Source organism: Anopheles stephensi, chromosome 2, assembly GCF_013141755.1.
Source record: "Anopheles stephensi strain Indian chromosome 2, UCI_ANSTEP_V1.0, whole genome shotgun sequence".
In the NCBI taxonomy this organism is placed as follows: domain Eukaryota; kingdom Metazoa; phylum Arthropoda; class Insecta; order Diptera; family Culicidae; genus Anopheles; species Anopheles stephensi.
This window is the reverse complement of record NC_050202.1, coordinates 73,678,489-73,693,547: the sequence shown is the minus strand read 5'-3', so window position 1 is coordinate 73,693,547 and position 15,059 is coordinate 73,678,489. Positions and strand designations below refer to the sequence as shown.

Genomic DNA, 15,059 nt, shown 5'->3' with positions numbered 1-15,059 from the left:
TTTAGTGAAGACACACACGAAAAGTGTGACAGCTATGGTTGGTATAGTAACTACTTTGAACGAACTAGCGCACACTGTGCAGGTCCACTTGCCACGCCGTATCGATCGATTGTTTTGTCCGTGTTTTGTGCCTCCAATTTTTCACCACACGGGAGGTAGCTAGCTAGAACGAACCAACGAAATTCCCATCCACTGGGGGGGATTTTCCCATGGCATACCACCAAGAAACCACTGTAAAGACTCAGTTACCTTACGACGGCGCGGGGGGCACGTTTGGTGGTAAATCAGCACGCACGAATCACACGCGTGCACGCACTCACACATACAACAAACACACACACACAGAAAGACACACACACACGCAAATAGAGCTGGCGCATCAATTAACGCCCTAAACAATTGGGAACTAAATTGTGTCCACCGAACGGTAAAACTAACAGCCGAATAAACTGACAACCGAAAAACATGCACACGCCGAAAAACGACACCTCGACTCGACTTTTGGGGCACTCTGCGGGCGCGTCGTTAAACGAAACGATGACGTAATGGGGTGCGCCTGCGCGCCATTTACCACCGTTTCAATCCCCCCATCACTTTTCCACCCACAAAGCTTTACTGTGACCCACCCTTGCTTTCCAAGGTTCCAATCCCTTCACGCCTAGTCGTGTCCGCCTTTGGGGGTTTTGGTGTGTATCCTTTACGAATGGGACGGGTATCTCATCGTGTGAGTGATGCAAGGGATCCCCGGTTTTCCATGAGTGACCCACACTCACTTGAAGGGAGCCATGCCAGCAGAGCTTTCTAGCTCTCCCCTTTACACCAACACACATTCACGCTTACGGTGTGCACGTTCGTATACGGACAGATTCGCCACCCCCCATTCCACCCACTGTAGAATCGTGGAACTTCACAAGGGAAAAAGCGTTTCGTTTTCCCTTCGTTCGGTAAAGGGAGATGGTTCGTTTGGCCCTTCGGGAGCACGCGTTGAATCCTGATCGGGAGTTGGTGTGCTTCGTGATGCCATCCCGAAGGATCCTTTCCCGCAACGAGCAGGACAGCAATAGGGGAAAATGATGCCCATGAATAGGATAAACCTGCGCGAGCGAAAGAGTAACTGGGAGTGTGTGAGTGTGAGTGAGAGCAAGAAAGGGTAAGTCAAGTTCGAACTCCTTTCCTGGGACCCGAACACCGGAACCCGACCCGACCAAATTCGCACGTGAAGCTTTTGCCTTCGGTGGACCGCACCATAGCAAAAACGGTTGCGCAATCAGATGGAAATTTTCTCCAGCCGTGGCACTGGTGTGGACGAAACTCGATGCAAGCCCGTGGTTTCTGGTTCGTGGCCCACAACCAATGCTTATCACCCATTATGCCACCCGAAGCGTGCCCGTATTTTTCGAACCTAACCAAAAACAGTCCCGTCTTACGGCGGGAGAATGGTTCCCGATCGCGATAAGAAACGTCACGCCGGTTTCGACCCAAGCTGCGTCCCTCCAAAAATCGCATCACAATGGGCAACTATTGTACCATGTCATCTGTGAATCCTCACCGGGAGTGTGTTGTAACTCCAGTGGAGGGAAAGTTTTTGGCGTTTGGAGTTTTCCATTTTTCATTCATTGTCGCTCACAATGACAAAGTTGGCCAGTCTCCCGGCCAGAAAGACGATCAATGCATCGATGTCGTTTCCATAGGGAAACGAGTCCTGCTACTACGGCCAAACTGGAACTTTGCTGAACCGACTCACAGTGAAGTTGTTAATCGACCAGCAACAAAAAAAAGCACACACACACAACTTCATGGCCAAGAACGTTGATAAGGCCCACCCCCTGGAACGTCGCGAAATGTTGAAAAGCGTAACAAAAAATCCTCCCATCCTACATCATCATCATCATGACCAATCTAGATAGGGAGCCTTTCGGGTTTTCCACCGCACCAACCTCAAAGTGGACTGATTCTTCTTATCGGTTTTTGCGGGTTAAGGGTACCGGTGTCGGGGCCGACCCACCCAGCATGAACGTGCTGAAGTTTTCCATTCCCAACGTTTTGCAGGGGAAACAAAAAAAAAACTGCTGAAAACACAACACACACCGCAGAAACGGGTGTAAGTACCGTTGCAGGGGGGGTCGTGTCGTCGGTGTGAGTAGAACTCCCGGTCGCTCCCGGTGAACGGGAGTTTTCATTTCCTTTATGTCGCTTTCCCGTGCTTAGGTGGGGAAAGGATTCGTACAGGACGAGGGAGGAACTGTAATGCATGGTGGTTATCTGTGATTTCAACTGTCAAGCCGCCCAAAAAAAAAAGAAAGAGTTGTTTTTTTTGTCCCTTGCTCTACGTTTTTCCACTCAGGAACATTAGCAATGGGACTCGACTCGGTTTTTCGCTTTTTTTTTTTTTGTTCATCCCGCATGACGATAATGAATTGAAAACTTTAATTTCAATCCTTTTAAAAACCGAACCGTACGACATTATCTATATAATCATGATGTTGAATAATTACAACGATTCGCTGGTATGGGTTCCGGGCTTTTCCATAGTGTTGTTCATTACACGATCATTGACCGTGTTCAGGTAAAATAATGAATGATTTATTCCAATGTAACAACCATTCGCTGTGAATGTTTAACAAGGTTTCCTTTTAATTATCTTTTATTGCGTTTTTGTCTTTTTTATTCAAAATTCTTTTTTTTTAATAAAATTTTTAATAAAGATATATTGATAGAAAAGCTACAATCTAGTAGCCTTCATACGGTAGGTTCTAAGTTCGATTCCCATCCGGGCCGTTCCCCCGTAGTGAGGGCAGACTGTTGAACAACTTCATATCATTAAGTCTAGAACGCCATTAGATGGCCGTCATTACCTTCTTCTTGGTGGTATTATAACCTCGAGAGGTCTTGGCCTGATGCATCTAGATTTCCTTAACTTGATCCAGACACAGGAACATCATCTGATATAACCTAGCAGGTTGTCAAGCCAAGTAGAAGATAAGGATTACTAACTTATTGAAAATCTTGAAATGAAAATTGGCAACAAAGGGTCTCGATCCTTTCGCATTACTGTTCGGAATGTTTTAAATAACTAGTCGTCATGGTCGTAACGATTAAACCTAATTTTGTAATATTGAAGCTTGATAGGGTAGGACCAAACACTCGGCAGAAATTGCCGATTACCGATTGCAAAGTCCCATCATCATGTTGCAAATCTCCCCTGAATGTATGCAATATTGCACAACTATGATTGCATAGTTTCACAGCGGACTTATCCTATTCATTTGAAACCTCGAATTGAAGTTACGATGGAAGAAGCGGAGAAGAAAAAGAAATTTGTGTACCTCAGTCGATTATGTTTGCATTGCGTGTGATACGACGGTTTGATATGCAGACTGTTTATTCAAGATTAATTTCAAGGTAAACATTAAAATAAACAACTGCGATGGTTGTTGAGGCGTACCGTGTCCGGTGCTGGCATTAAAGCTGCTCGATTAAGAGGGTTTACGTAGCTTTCCGTAAGTTGTTGTTCCACTTCGCCTGATTGTGGTGATTCATGACTGCTTTACTGATAGCAAGTACAGGACAAAAAGTCAAGCAAATGCTACAATACTTCCGATATTACACCTTGAAATCAAGCCGAGGATTGGTATTTCCTCCGATAAAACCTTAAAGCTATCTCAATCCGATTTCCGACCCACTTTCACCGCGCCTTGTCAAATCGAGCATTAAGCAACGTCCAATCCAAGCGGTCATAGAGATTCGGCAAACTCGAAGGCGCTTTTGAACACTTGAATCGTTCTAACAAAAGCTCGCAACCGTAGCCTGCTAGATAGATAGATAGATAGATAGAGACGATTTAATTACAAACGAATAAACGCGAACATTCATTAGCATTTGAGCTACGTGCCGCTACTAATCCATCCGTTGGTGAATACACCAGCACAAAAGCCCATTTCTCTATTGATCCTGCTGCCAGTGGGAAAACGTTCTGTACAGACCGTTCGCGGGAACGTTAAGCACTAACTGTACAACCGCGTCCGTTTTGCGAAGAAACCATCAACTAATCATCAAACCGAATACTATGACCCTGAAGAGCTTACGATTGACGGTTCCACACCCCCCCGTCTGCCATTATGCATTGTCCATTGTCCGATACCGGTGAGAAGGTAAACATAATTAAGCCAACACAATGGAGAACTTTCAGCTTGCTGTTTGAAGCATTAATGCACCATTTGTTCACCGGTTGGGGGTCACAGGTGGCAATCCCGTAGCACACACTCTCCTGTCAGCCGGATTAGGAGGTCCGTGCTTGGTGCCCTCTGTTCACGGTGCCTATTATGCACGGCTCACTAGCACGATGCTTTGGTTAAGATATGCCACACTTAATCATAAACTCAAACACGCTTTAAATTATGCTTTCAGAGAGTGACTTCGGAACCCGCTGAAACCTGGCAGGTAGGGAAAGGGGTTTTAAAATGACCGTTGTGGTTTTAATTTCCTTTTTTGCTAATTAAAGATTTTCCTGCCGGATAGCACACTCGCCCGATGATAAGCGATGAGTGGCGTTAATGCGGCACAGGAAGGATGCTCAAGCTGTCTGGCGTATTACAGCTGTCCGGGAGCGATTGTGTAGCGTCGGGCGTGGGAAAAATCTATTTTTAAGCGTTTTATTAATGAAGATAGTAAACAACGGATAGCCATGGCCATTTTTATTTGTTTGCCTCACATCTGATGGCTTATTTTTATACAATAATCTGAATCATCGTAGAGGTAAAAGATTCATTCATCGATCATTCGTTCATTCTTCTCTCTTTCTTTGGTCCATGCGATCATTCCTTCTGACCCTCCTTAACTAGCTTATCGAAATTTTAATTACTACTGATAGAAGCAGTAAAGAACCTCATAAAAATAATTATAATAAAAAAAACCTCTGCAGTGATCATTCTATCGCCTTCATTCTTAAAATTAGCTATGAAGCTATGAATGGTAAATTGAGTCATTGAGTCCTGCGAATATCTATAGCACTAGACGACTTCTTTCCAAACGGCATACTGCGACAGCAGAATTCGTCTTCGAATGGCCAGATAAAAAGCTCATTTCCAAAAACTAGGTCAACTTTAAACTCAAACTCAAAACTTCCGCTCTCTAGTGCTCCATAAAATGATGTTGCTTGGCACAAGTTTACGATCGTACTTGGGATTCTTGGGCAGAGGACCAGCACCACTTTTTACTATCGCCGATAGTATGGCTCACTTTTTTTTTTGTGTGTAAAAAACCTTGCTCTTGTCCGAATGATAACGACATGGATCACGCTTGCTTCCGTGTGCGGGCAATAAAGCCTCCCGGTCCGTATCCTCCGGGCCAGCTCGGTACGGTACCCGGTTGACCCGGTTTTACCAAGCAACACCGTTCGGAACGGCCAGAACTTTGTCTGGCGACGGTGTACGCAATAAATAAATTGCTTCCGTCGCGGTGCTAGCAGGGAACACCGTCCTAGGGAAAACTCCGACAAGCATTCCTCACTAGAGCATCCGGCCGACTGTCCTTCCGACTTCCTTTCCGAGGTTCCATTCGTTGAATCGCCGAAACGCTCTCCCTCTCCCTCTCTTTTATCGGTATTTTTTACTGGATTTTGGGATTTTTTTAACCCATAAATGTGTGTCGTTGCGTAAAACCCAACGCTCACACGGCAAGGTACCACGCGGACAATGAAGCGCAGAGTGCAGGGCCCCGAATAACCCCCGGTAGGGAATTGTCGATGATACAATGAAATATTTGTGTACGCAAGCAATGTTGGACAACCATCCCTCGGTGGCCGGTACCGACAACGACATGCCCTGTCCCTGACATTGCCCAACGGGAGTTTTCCCGTGTCCCCCAAGGGCACGGTCGACCCTTTCCGACTCACCTGGATTTGCACTCAATTCGTGCGCTTCGTTAGGTTCAACATCAAAATGTGACCTTTTTACCGACCACCCGCCCGCCCGGCACCACCTGCCCTGCCCGCCAACGAAACGGAACACCGAAATGTGTCCTGTGTTACGGGCGACATTTATGGCAAATTTGACATACCGAAATCCAAGGCTTGGCCAGTATCAGTATCGGACTGGGATTTGCACCACGCACCGTTTGGTTAGCGTTCGGTGGTTTTTGCCATCCTGCCGGGTGTTCGATTCTCTCGTTCGGACGCTTGTCACACAATTAGCACAGTATAGCTGCCATTGGATTTTTAACGCCTCATTTGGCCCGGTTTCGATGTTGCAGTTGCGTGTGACGTGTGCAATCGTATTGGTAGGACGTTTTAAGCGCACACAGTAACGTGCCGGAATCGATAACGAACGCAAGTAGTTTAAAACAATTAAGGGCGAACGTTGTACATTATTGCATTGCAAACGCTCCAAATCAATTGGAGCGTTGTAATTTCAATTACTTTGGTGATCATTTGTGCCTGGACGGGTTTAAATTACAGGCGGTAAACTCGACATGGCTGTTAACAGGAATATTATATGGAAAAGCATACATCAAACACGTTTTTGGCTTTGGATACATTCAGAATTGGAATATTTTGAGGGATTTTTCCATCCTGTAACATTCGGCCTGTTGCGATCAAGTTTGACTGTGTCGATTGATCACTTATGCATAAAAATCAGGACTCCGAGAAGAGGCCAAGTTGAAGAAGGTGCATGTGCATATTCTCGATTTTTGTTCCATGTCTGAGCTGCTGACATTCAGCTGGAGGGAGCAGAGGACGATATTGGTTACAAAAATCGAAGTAAAAGAAGGGGGTGGTTGTGGTCAATACTAGACAACTAGTCAACTGCTGACTTATAACCGAATGCTCTCTACTTAGTTCCTTAAGAAGGTATCGTTCTAGAGCTTGTAGAGATTTAGAATATGAGATTCTTCTTTCTTGGCCTCTTAGGTCCAAGAATATGCCTGCCATTTCTGGCTTACTAGACTTAATGATACCGCATAGTTGGATAGTCAGTCTTTACTATGGGGGAACGGCCCAGATGAGACTTAAACCCCGGTCCTGTCGTGCAAAGACCGGCGCCGCTGTCGCATCTACCACCGGGCCGCCCCATTAAGATTATGAGATTAAACTTCTTAAAAATTCATCTAGGTAAAATATAGGTACACCTCACCATATTCAGCTTATTAAGTGCGTAAGTATAAGTATAAGAATCATAGTAAAACAGAGTCCGGACGTCTTCAAGCTTTTTCGTTCACGACTTTTCAATGGAGAAACATTATGTTCAAACAGCTTTCCAGATAGATTATATATTTTGATAGGACCTGCGACCTCAGGATATGTATACTCGGATAAAAGATCACAGAAGTGATCTTGGGGATGATATGATCTAGATTCATGATATGATTAGACATTGAATTCTTCTTCAATAACGTGATCGAGATCATGAAAATAGTTAGAACATCGATTTTGTCTTAAAGTCTTCTATAGCCACTAAGCATTGCCACAACTACCTTACCATACTTTCAAACAATAATACAATACCCAACAAGAAATTCGTACCTGGTCTATTCTATGGTTGAGGTGTTCCTTGGTGCTCATTCCACATAAAGCACGATTGAGGAAAAACAATCCCATCAAAAAGAAATACTTTAAAGTTTCGCCTTATCAGCACACCCACCAATAACGTCACGGCAACAAGCAAGCCGAATGTCATGCTCAAATTAATTCCCCTCAATAAGAGCCCGGTGACGGTGCGATAATTGAAAATTGGTTCGCTCGTTTGAACTACTTCTTCAGCCACCATCAAATAGCTGGCAAATGGAACTGCAGCACTCACACACAAAAGCCCCCTCAAAAAAAAAAAAGTGCAACGGGAGTAAAACTAACGATACAACAAAAAAAGAAGGTGCCACACAATTTAAACGTACAGTAGCAGCAGCAGCAGCAGAAGCTGTGTGGGCACTTCAGTCCGTTCCTAACATCAGACGCCTTGCACTGCTTCAACGGTTTACATTGTTTGCGAAGTACCGTCGGGAAAACGCGGTCCACAAGTGGGGTGAGCGAGGTTGGATGGTATAAAGGACAAGACAAGCTGCATCTTTCAATTGCAACCACACACACACACACACACACACACACACACACAAACACACACTCATAATGCAACTGCAAACCCTTTCAACTGCGAGGCCCCATTGTGAACCATCAAACGAAATGCGATAGTTCCGGGCTTATTTTTCTCCCTGCTCCCATTGGCTCCATTTTGCTGCGAGTGAGCACCACCTTGAAGGGTGCCATAGAATCATCGAATGATCGCCCCCCCCCCCCCTCCCACTAACCATTATGCACCGATCGACCGGAGCCCGTGTCAAGCTTCGTCATTTCCGCTTCGTTAGCTTTCGCTATATTAAACCTCACCGCTGGTCCCGGAAGGATTCGCATCCCGCAGATCGTTACGTGACATTGGACGAAATTTCTTAAAAGCATAACCAGAGCACACGTGCTCGATATTGCAACCAATTTAAGTTCGTGTCCAGCACGGGACACCGGAGAATTGGTGTTGTTGCGCTCCATTCGATACACCGCGGACGTATGAAGCATGTTTTGTGGTGTCGCCGAAAACTTGCACAAATTACACCGGTAAACCTGTGTTTCGCAAGCACCGGCTTACAGCTGCTGTCGGACAGCTCCAGCACTACCATTGCTGCTGGAGCTTATGTAACTGAATTTCGAGTACTGAAACAACACCCACCGAGCGCCATTTGATTGCGGACTTTGAGCCACAAACCCGCCCGGTACACGGTTCGATCGAATCGTTCCTTTTAGCTGTCGATTTCGGCCAACCGAACAGCTGTTACCGAATGACAAATCCATACCGAAATGGAGCCAGCGTTTCGAGGCGAAAGGGAAGAGGATAACCCACAACGACTATCACCGGATCAAATTGAAGCAATAAAATAAAATATTTGATGAGTCCAAAATAAATCCCGAACACGAAGAAACAAACATGTCCCACACGGTTCGGTCCGGTTGTTTTCCTGCTGGCCACCATAACCAATGGCTTGTTTTTTTCCTGTTGCGTTCTTCGGATACATTGAAGTACAATGTACTTCGGTGGTACGGCATGTCAGTTTTGGGGTGGAACATTCATCGAAACCTTGTAATAGAATGTAATGCACCCGAACTCGATCGTTTCGATGGTGGGCAGGCGCTGTGAACAACGATTAAACATGGCCGGATTTGTTCGATAAACCGTACCGTAGTTCCTCAAATAGATACACGTCAAATTTATCGCCGTATCATACCGCCGTGTGAGCATACCTTTGATTTTATAATAAAATTTGTTGAAATTTGATTTCGAATTCTTGATTCCAGATTATCCTTTGTACAATTTGCTGACGCAAGAACCGTCCAAAGAAACCCGTGTGAGCCATTGTCCGAGTGTATCCACCACCTAGTGTCGCGTGTTCTTCGAGCTGAATCGAGCTAAAGTTTTGTAAATCAAGCCTTCCGTTCTCAAATCGTAACCCTACCCCCTGTATCTTCCCCACCGTTCTCTTTCCTTACCTGCACGGAACACGAAACGGATACACCGTCAAAAGGGAAGTCAATACTCAAGGGTGCCAAAAGGAGTGTTATGTCGGAACGGAAGGAAATACCGGGTTACCCAAAGCGGCTTTACTGTTACGGAAATTTGATTTAGTTCTATTTTTCATCCGCTTCCCACCAGTCCCCGCACTTACCTACTACCCCCCCCCCCCTCGGTCTAGTTGTTCACGGCCTCACCACGGAACATGATGATGAACAGAGGCGAAACAATCGGGTCTTTGCTGCCGGTTCTTCCGCTTCCTCGAGACACTCTCCATCGAGCTTTGTGTGATGGTGGTGATTTGCTTCATGTGGCATCACCATCCACAAATTCGGATCACTCTGTGGGAGGGGGGGGAGGGAGGAGCGGTGAGGCAAATGGTAGATTTTTCCTCACCGTTCGTCGAGTGCACGGAGTCGGAGGAAAGATTCCCTGGCTCGATAAACTTTCTACAGCCCGTAGCTTCCACTGCCACCGTCGATATTATATTGCATGCATCCGGTTGACAACAGACGAACAAAGGCGGTGTTTTATTGATATTTTGTTGTTTTGTTTTTCCTTTTGCGAACTTTTTCCCCATTTCAGTTCTTTTCTTTTGCTTTGTTTTCTTCGGGAAAAGCATCCATTTCATTCAACCGCAGACAAATGTACGGAATGCGGGTGAGTTTTTTTGGTAAATAACGTATGTAACCGAAATAATAGATGACAATTCGACCAGGGCAGTGTTGCAGGCTTCGGGGTGGTTTAAGCCATCGGCCAAGCCTTTTGTAAAAGGATTTTGTGGGCTTCGAAAGTACTAAGGTATCGGGAAGGTGGGATGGTTAAAAGCCGGGAAATAAAACGAAGCCGTTTGACTTTTTTGTTTGAATTTTTTAACACGACCTCGAAACCATTTGAAGATTAGGCTGGCTAGTTAGGCTAGTTGTGTTTGAGGAAGTTTATGCTTATGGGTTAACAAAGAGACAACAAGCATATTACACTAACTGATAGGGGTAGTAGTGAGCTGATAATACAGATCCTTCGTCTGAATTTTTCGTAGTTAGCTATTAATCGTATTCTGATCCAAACATGACATCCACAATCATCATAGTCCATGAAACATGCCTTGAGGACCATTTAAAATAATGCTAATTGTCCTGATTGTTGTGACAGGGAATCGCAAATAAGATTACACGCGGTTTCGTTTCAAATACCCCTTCTTTCGATCAACCCTACAATCTCGACAGGTCGAGAATCATGACACGAGCTTGATGGTCAGTCCAACGTATAGAGAGACAGCCTGGAAACAGTTCCTAAATTTTCTCGACTTCAACGGCTTAGGTCCTTTGTTGGATGACAAGGATGGTTCACAAGTAAAATGGTCGCTGTTGTGACAAATCAATTCACACGAGGTTCAACAAGTCAATAGATTTCTGGTTGCGGTTGGACTGGCACACAGGGGAGGTTTCTCCTGGTCGATCCAGTCAACACAGTTAACAACGAGATTCAACTCGACTTATGCGCCAGACTTATGGAAAAATTTAACTCTCAAATGTTCGACAGCAATCAAAGTCTAGTGGAGGTCTATAAGACACCAATATCATTATAAGAATAAGAGCACTTAGTTGATATCCACTTAACATTTAATCCCTGTGGTACATTGGGATATTCATCTCTTTTTCATTCGGCCCGTGAGAGAAAAGAGCTTGCTGGTCTAAGCTTTCTACATCGTCTCAACATACATATAATATCTCAAGGCTGAATACAGTTTTCTACTATTCTGATGGTGTGGCCTCCAGGGACGCCCGGTTTGTACTTTTAGAAGATCCCCAATATCCCCAATAAGAAGATAAGAAGTCTTTCTCATTACATCACTTCAAATAATTAACAAGTAAGTTGATTGCCTTAGTCACTTGATCCTTGATCCTTGAAGTTGTCGTACCTTGAAGATAATAATTAAATCCCAGAGCACAACACCAAGGAAATCTGAGTTCCGGGTTGGGATTTATACTTCCCCCGTATCATTTCGCATAAACAAGACAAACTAACTCGTAATGTTGTTGTCTCAAAAAACAATACATTCCAACACTATCACACCACCAGCCAACCGGATGTTTGTTGCCCTATTTCTCCATCGTCCCAAATTCCCCTGGTGCATCCCTAACTCGGAACGGAGGAAACACGATACGTTCGGCATCGAAAATATGCCGAGGTTTCAACAATTACCGGAATTAGTAATCTGCCACCCTTTTGCACATACGGGCTGTGTCTGTATGACCTACCACACGCTACAAACTATACTTGCGCGCCACTATCGTCACATGTCTTTTGACACCTTTCTCCGGGCGGTGGAAACCCCAGCTTCGCTACGACGGAAAGTGCAGTGCTGATGCCTGTCGCCCGGTCGACACCGACATGGAAAACGTAATTTGTCAGCTAAAATTTAATGTCAACCTAATTGTGTTAGCCCGAGCCGTTCGGGTGCAACGACGCTCTGCCGGAAAATCGCACAATGGTTTTCGGTGTTCCGTGGCGCTGCTGCAAAGTGCAATCAGGCACTCTCAATTATTATGGAGTCGAGTGGCCTTTTTCGTGCTGAAGCAACCATCATCCACACACACACGCGCGCTCATGTGGGGCGACCGATCGCAATATGTGCAGCGATATGATGGAATCAGCAGTTTGGCTCGATCGTACCCTGTTCCAAAATGGCAGTGCAGTGCCTTCGAACCTTCTCTTCGCTGAAAACATCTTTTCTCAGTTTTCCGCCCGAGTTTCCCGAGCTTGGGCGCGCAACAGCGTTTTGCGATGGAATGTCGGACATACTCCGCATATTTCCACACCCAGAACAAACGTTCCGTGACCCGTCGTGAATCGGCGACAGGCTCGGGGGCAGAAAAAAACCTGCCCACCACCACCACTCCAATGCCAACTCCATCCACAAGGTCTTTTCAGAACTACAATAACTCCACATACACACACACACACACAAAAAAAGGCTGACTCCTTCTCACTTCCCTTGTCCGCGTTGTGTTTATCTCCTAGTTCGGTATGGTGTCCCTGTCCCAGGCGGACAGGAAACTTTGCCCTGGAGGTGGTCGGAGATACGAACCGGAGATAAAATTTCCATGCAAATATCAGTACTTTTCTGTCCGAAACATATTTTCAAGTGTGCTACCTCTCCAGCCTCCAAGTGTCCTTCCTCACCACCTCGAGCAGAACTGTTCGCACAAAACTCAATAGCCAACCAGTTCGGCCCTATGCATTATGGTGTGCTGCGTCGCAACAAAAGCAAAAGCGACCCTTTGGCCAGAGGTTTTTGGGGCCAGCCAGAGTACGCCTCGCACCGGAATGTGTACTTTGCTGTACATGTGTGCGTGTGTACAGAATTTAAAAGCAAACGCGTTCGTCTGAAAGCCTCTCCAGGCAGCGTGAGGATCTCTCTCTCTCTATCTGTCTCTCTCTGCAGACAACATATTTTCGAAAACCCACGTGGTCTTTCGGGTCGATTCCTCGCGTAAATGGGCCACGCGGACACGAGGGTGAAGGATTGGGAGGATGCAGAAATCGCCAAAAAAAAACAACAGAAACTGGGAATGAATGCTGATCCCGTCCACAGGCCATACACCGAATACTTTACGCCGTCGATAATCGTGCCTTTAAAAATGGAATCTGTAAGGAAGGTTTCATTTTGTGTGTGTTTAAGCTAAATGTTTATCTTTTATCTTTGTGTTTTTTTCTAACTTGCTTTTATGGTAAAAAATAGATTTGTAAATAAATTGCTATCAACATCGGATAACATAACGCTTATCCGTCTTAAGTCTTGGTCTAAGGCAAAGTTTCATAGTAGGAACTCCAAGGGAAAACGTCCTTGAGGCCTTAATCAATAGCAAAACCATTATAGAAATGTATGTATCTCTTCAATTTTCTATTTTTTTCTTCCTACCCTTCCAATATGCAGTTCTACGAAAGCAATATTGAGCAATTCCACTTCAACCTGTTCTTTTTTCCTCCTTATAACGCTATTAGCTACTTACACGTAAAATATTCCACGAAACCTCCGCTTACTAGCAACGTGCCCCCATAGCTGATGTGGCCTTCCGATACAGAGTACACCAGCACCTTCTCGAGTGTGGTTAAATTTCGATAGGAAATTCAATAATATCCGGCACCCGAACCGAACCGTACCGAACCAGTTTACATATGCTTCTTCTTAACGTATAAAATTCGAACATTCTTCGCACAGTTTGCTGTAAGTACTGGTTGTTCAAAAATAAGGATTGGTGACCCATTCGCCCCAGTTGGAGACGTCCGGTGAATAGATAAGTACGGTGCTGTGTGTTATTAAAAACCGATGAAATAGCAGGAAAAAAAGGGATCGGTTGGACAAATAGTAGTGTATGGCTTTATTATTATGCTAACCGAGCTGATTGAGCCCCCCGTTTTATAAGCTCTTTAGTTGAAAATTGACGAAAGTTACTTTGGGATCGTTTCCACTTTGAAGAGTTCTGTCAAGGGGGATGAGCATTTAGTTTTATTGGTGTAGAACGGGCTATTGCTGAGGATGACCATATGTTATTCAGTAAATAATAGCTAAGAATCGTACTCTAGAATTCTTCTATATAAACTAATAAATTTATGTTTAATCGATCAGTATTTTCTTTAAATACTCGCCATTTTAAACACCGTAAGGGGACAATTTAGCCTAAGTAAGTGTTACATCCAAAACATCAGCCACAACCGAACACATCCTTAAAGTGTTTTTCCCACTAAATTACCGCCTTTCCTGGAGCAACTTTCCACTCCAGTACTGTTCGTTAAACAGGCCCAACCATAAGTCTCTACCGAGTTGGCTTTCACAGGAAGCATCATTATGCTCGGTCGGCCAGCGCAAGCGACCTGCCTTTACCATCCCGGAACAACACTGCCCCAAACGAAGTGCGGCAAGTAATGATGATTAAAATTAGTAGAATAAAAATCTAATTCATTATGTTTACCTGGAACTTGTGTCGTACGCGGTACGATAAGGTACGACTAAGCCCACTGCCTTTGTCCGTACTGGGGACGTTGATGTACGCAAACAAGGTCTTTGCAGGAGTCGGATGCCCAAAAAACCAGGACAGGTGAACCAATCTGCTAGTCCCAGAAATCTTCCGAACTGTCAAATGTATGAGGCTCCAGAGAGAGAGAGAGAGAGAGCGAGTGGGCAAGCGAGAGAACCGATTGCGGTGCGGCGAACGGCGTGACGTTAAATTGTACATTAAATATGCAAATAACCCCAAAAAACGGCGAACAACGAACCAGTGTCAGAACGCATGTAGCGGTGTAAGGATCCTTGCTAGACAGACGTGCAAAACGCAAGGGTGTGTAATATGTGTTGTGCGCACGAGTGGCATACACACACGCGCGCGTGATGGAAAACCCATAGCAAACCTCCCGCACTGGGCCCATCTTTTTCATCCTTCCATTCTTTCGCTCCTTCATCTAACTGGGCCGTTTTCTCACGTGACTCATTAACGGTGAGAATTATGT

At 45.0% G+C, this 15,059-nt stretch overlaps 1 protein-coding gene across 6 annotated transcripts in view; it reads right to left on the bottom strand.

Moving 5' to 3' along the window:
* Positions 1-497, bottom strand: part of LOC118504275 (complexin) — a 148,677-nt gene extending 148,180 nt beyond the window's left edge. The window contains exon 1 of one of the 6 annotated variants that reach the window (XM_036038533.1): positions 250-497. The gene's annotated coding sequence lies outside the window, so the exon portion shown is untranslated. The remainder of the gene's footprint in view (positions 1-249) is intronic. The other 5 variants (XM_036038529.1, XM_036038527.1, XM_036038522.1 and 2 more) reach the window with 5 other exon arrangements.
* Positions 498-15,059: the final 14,562 nt, after the last annotated feature.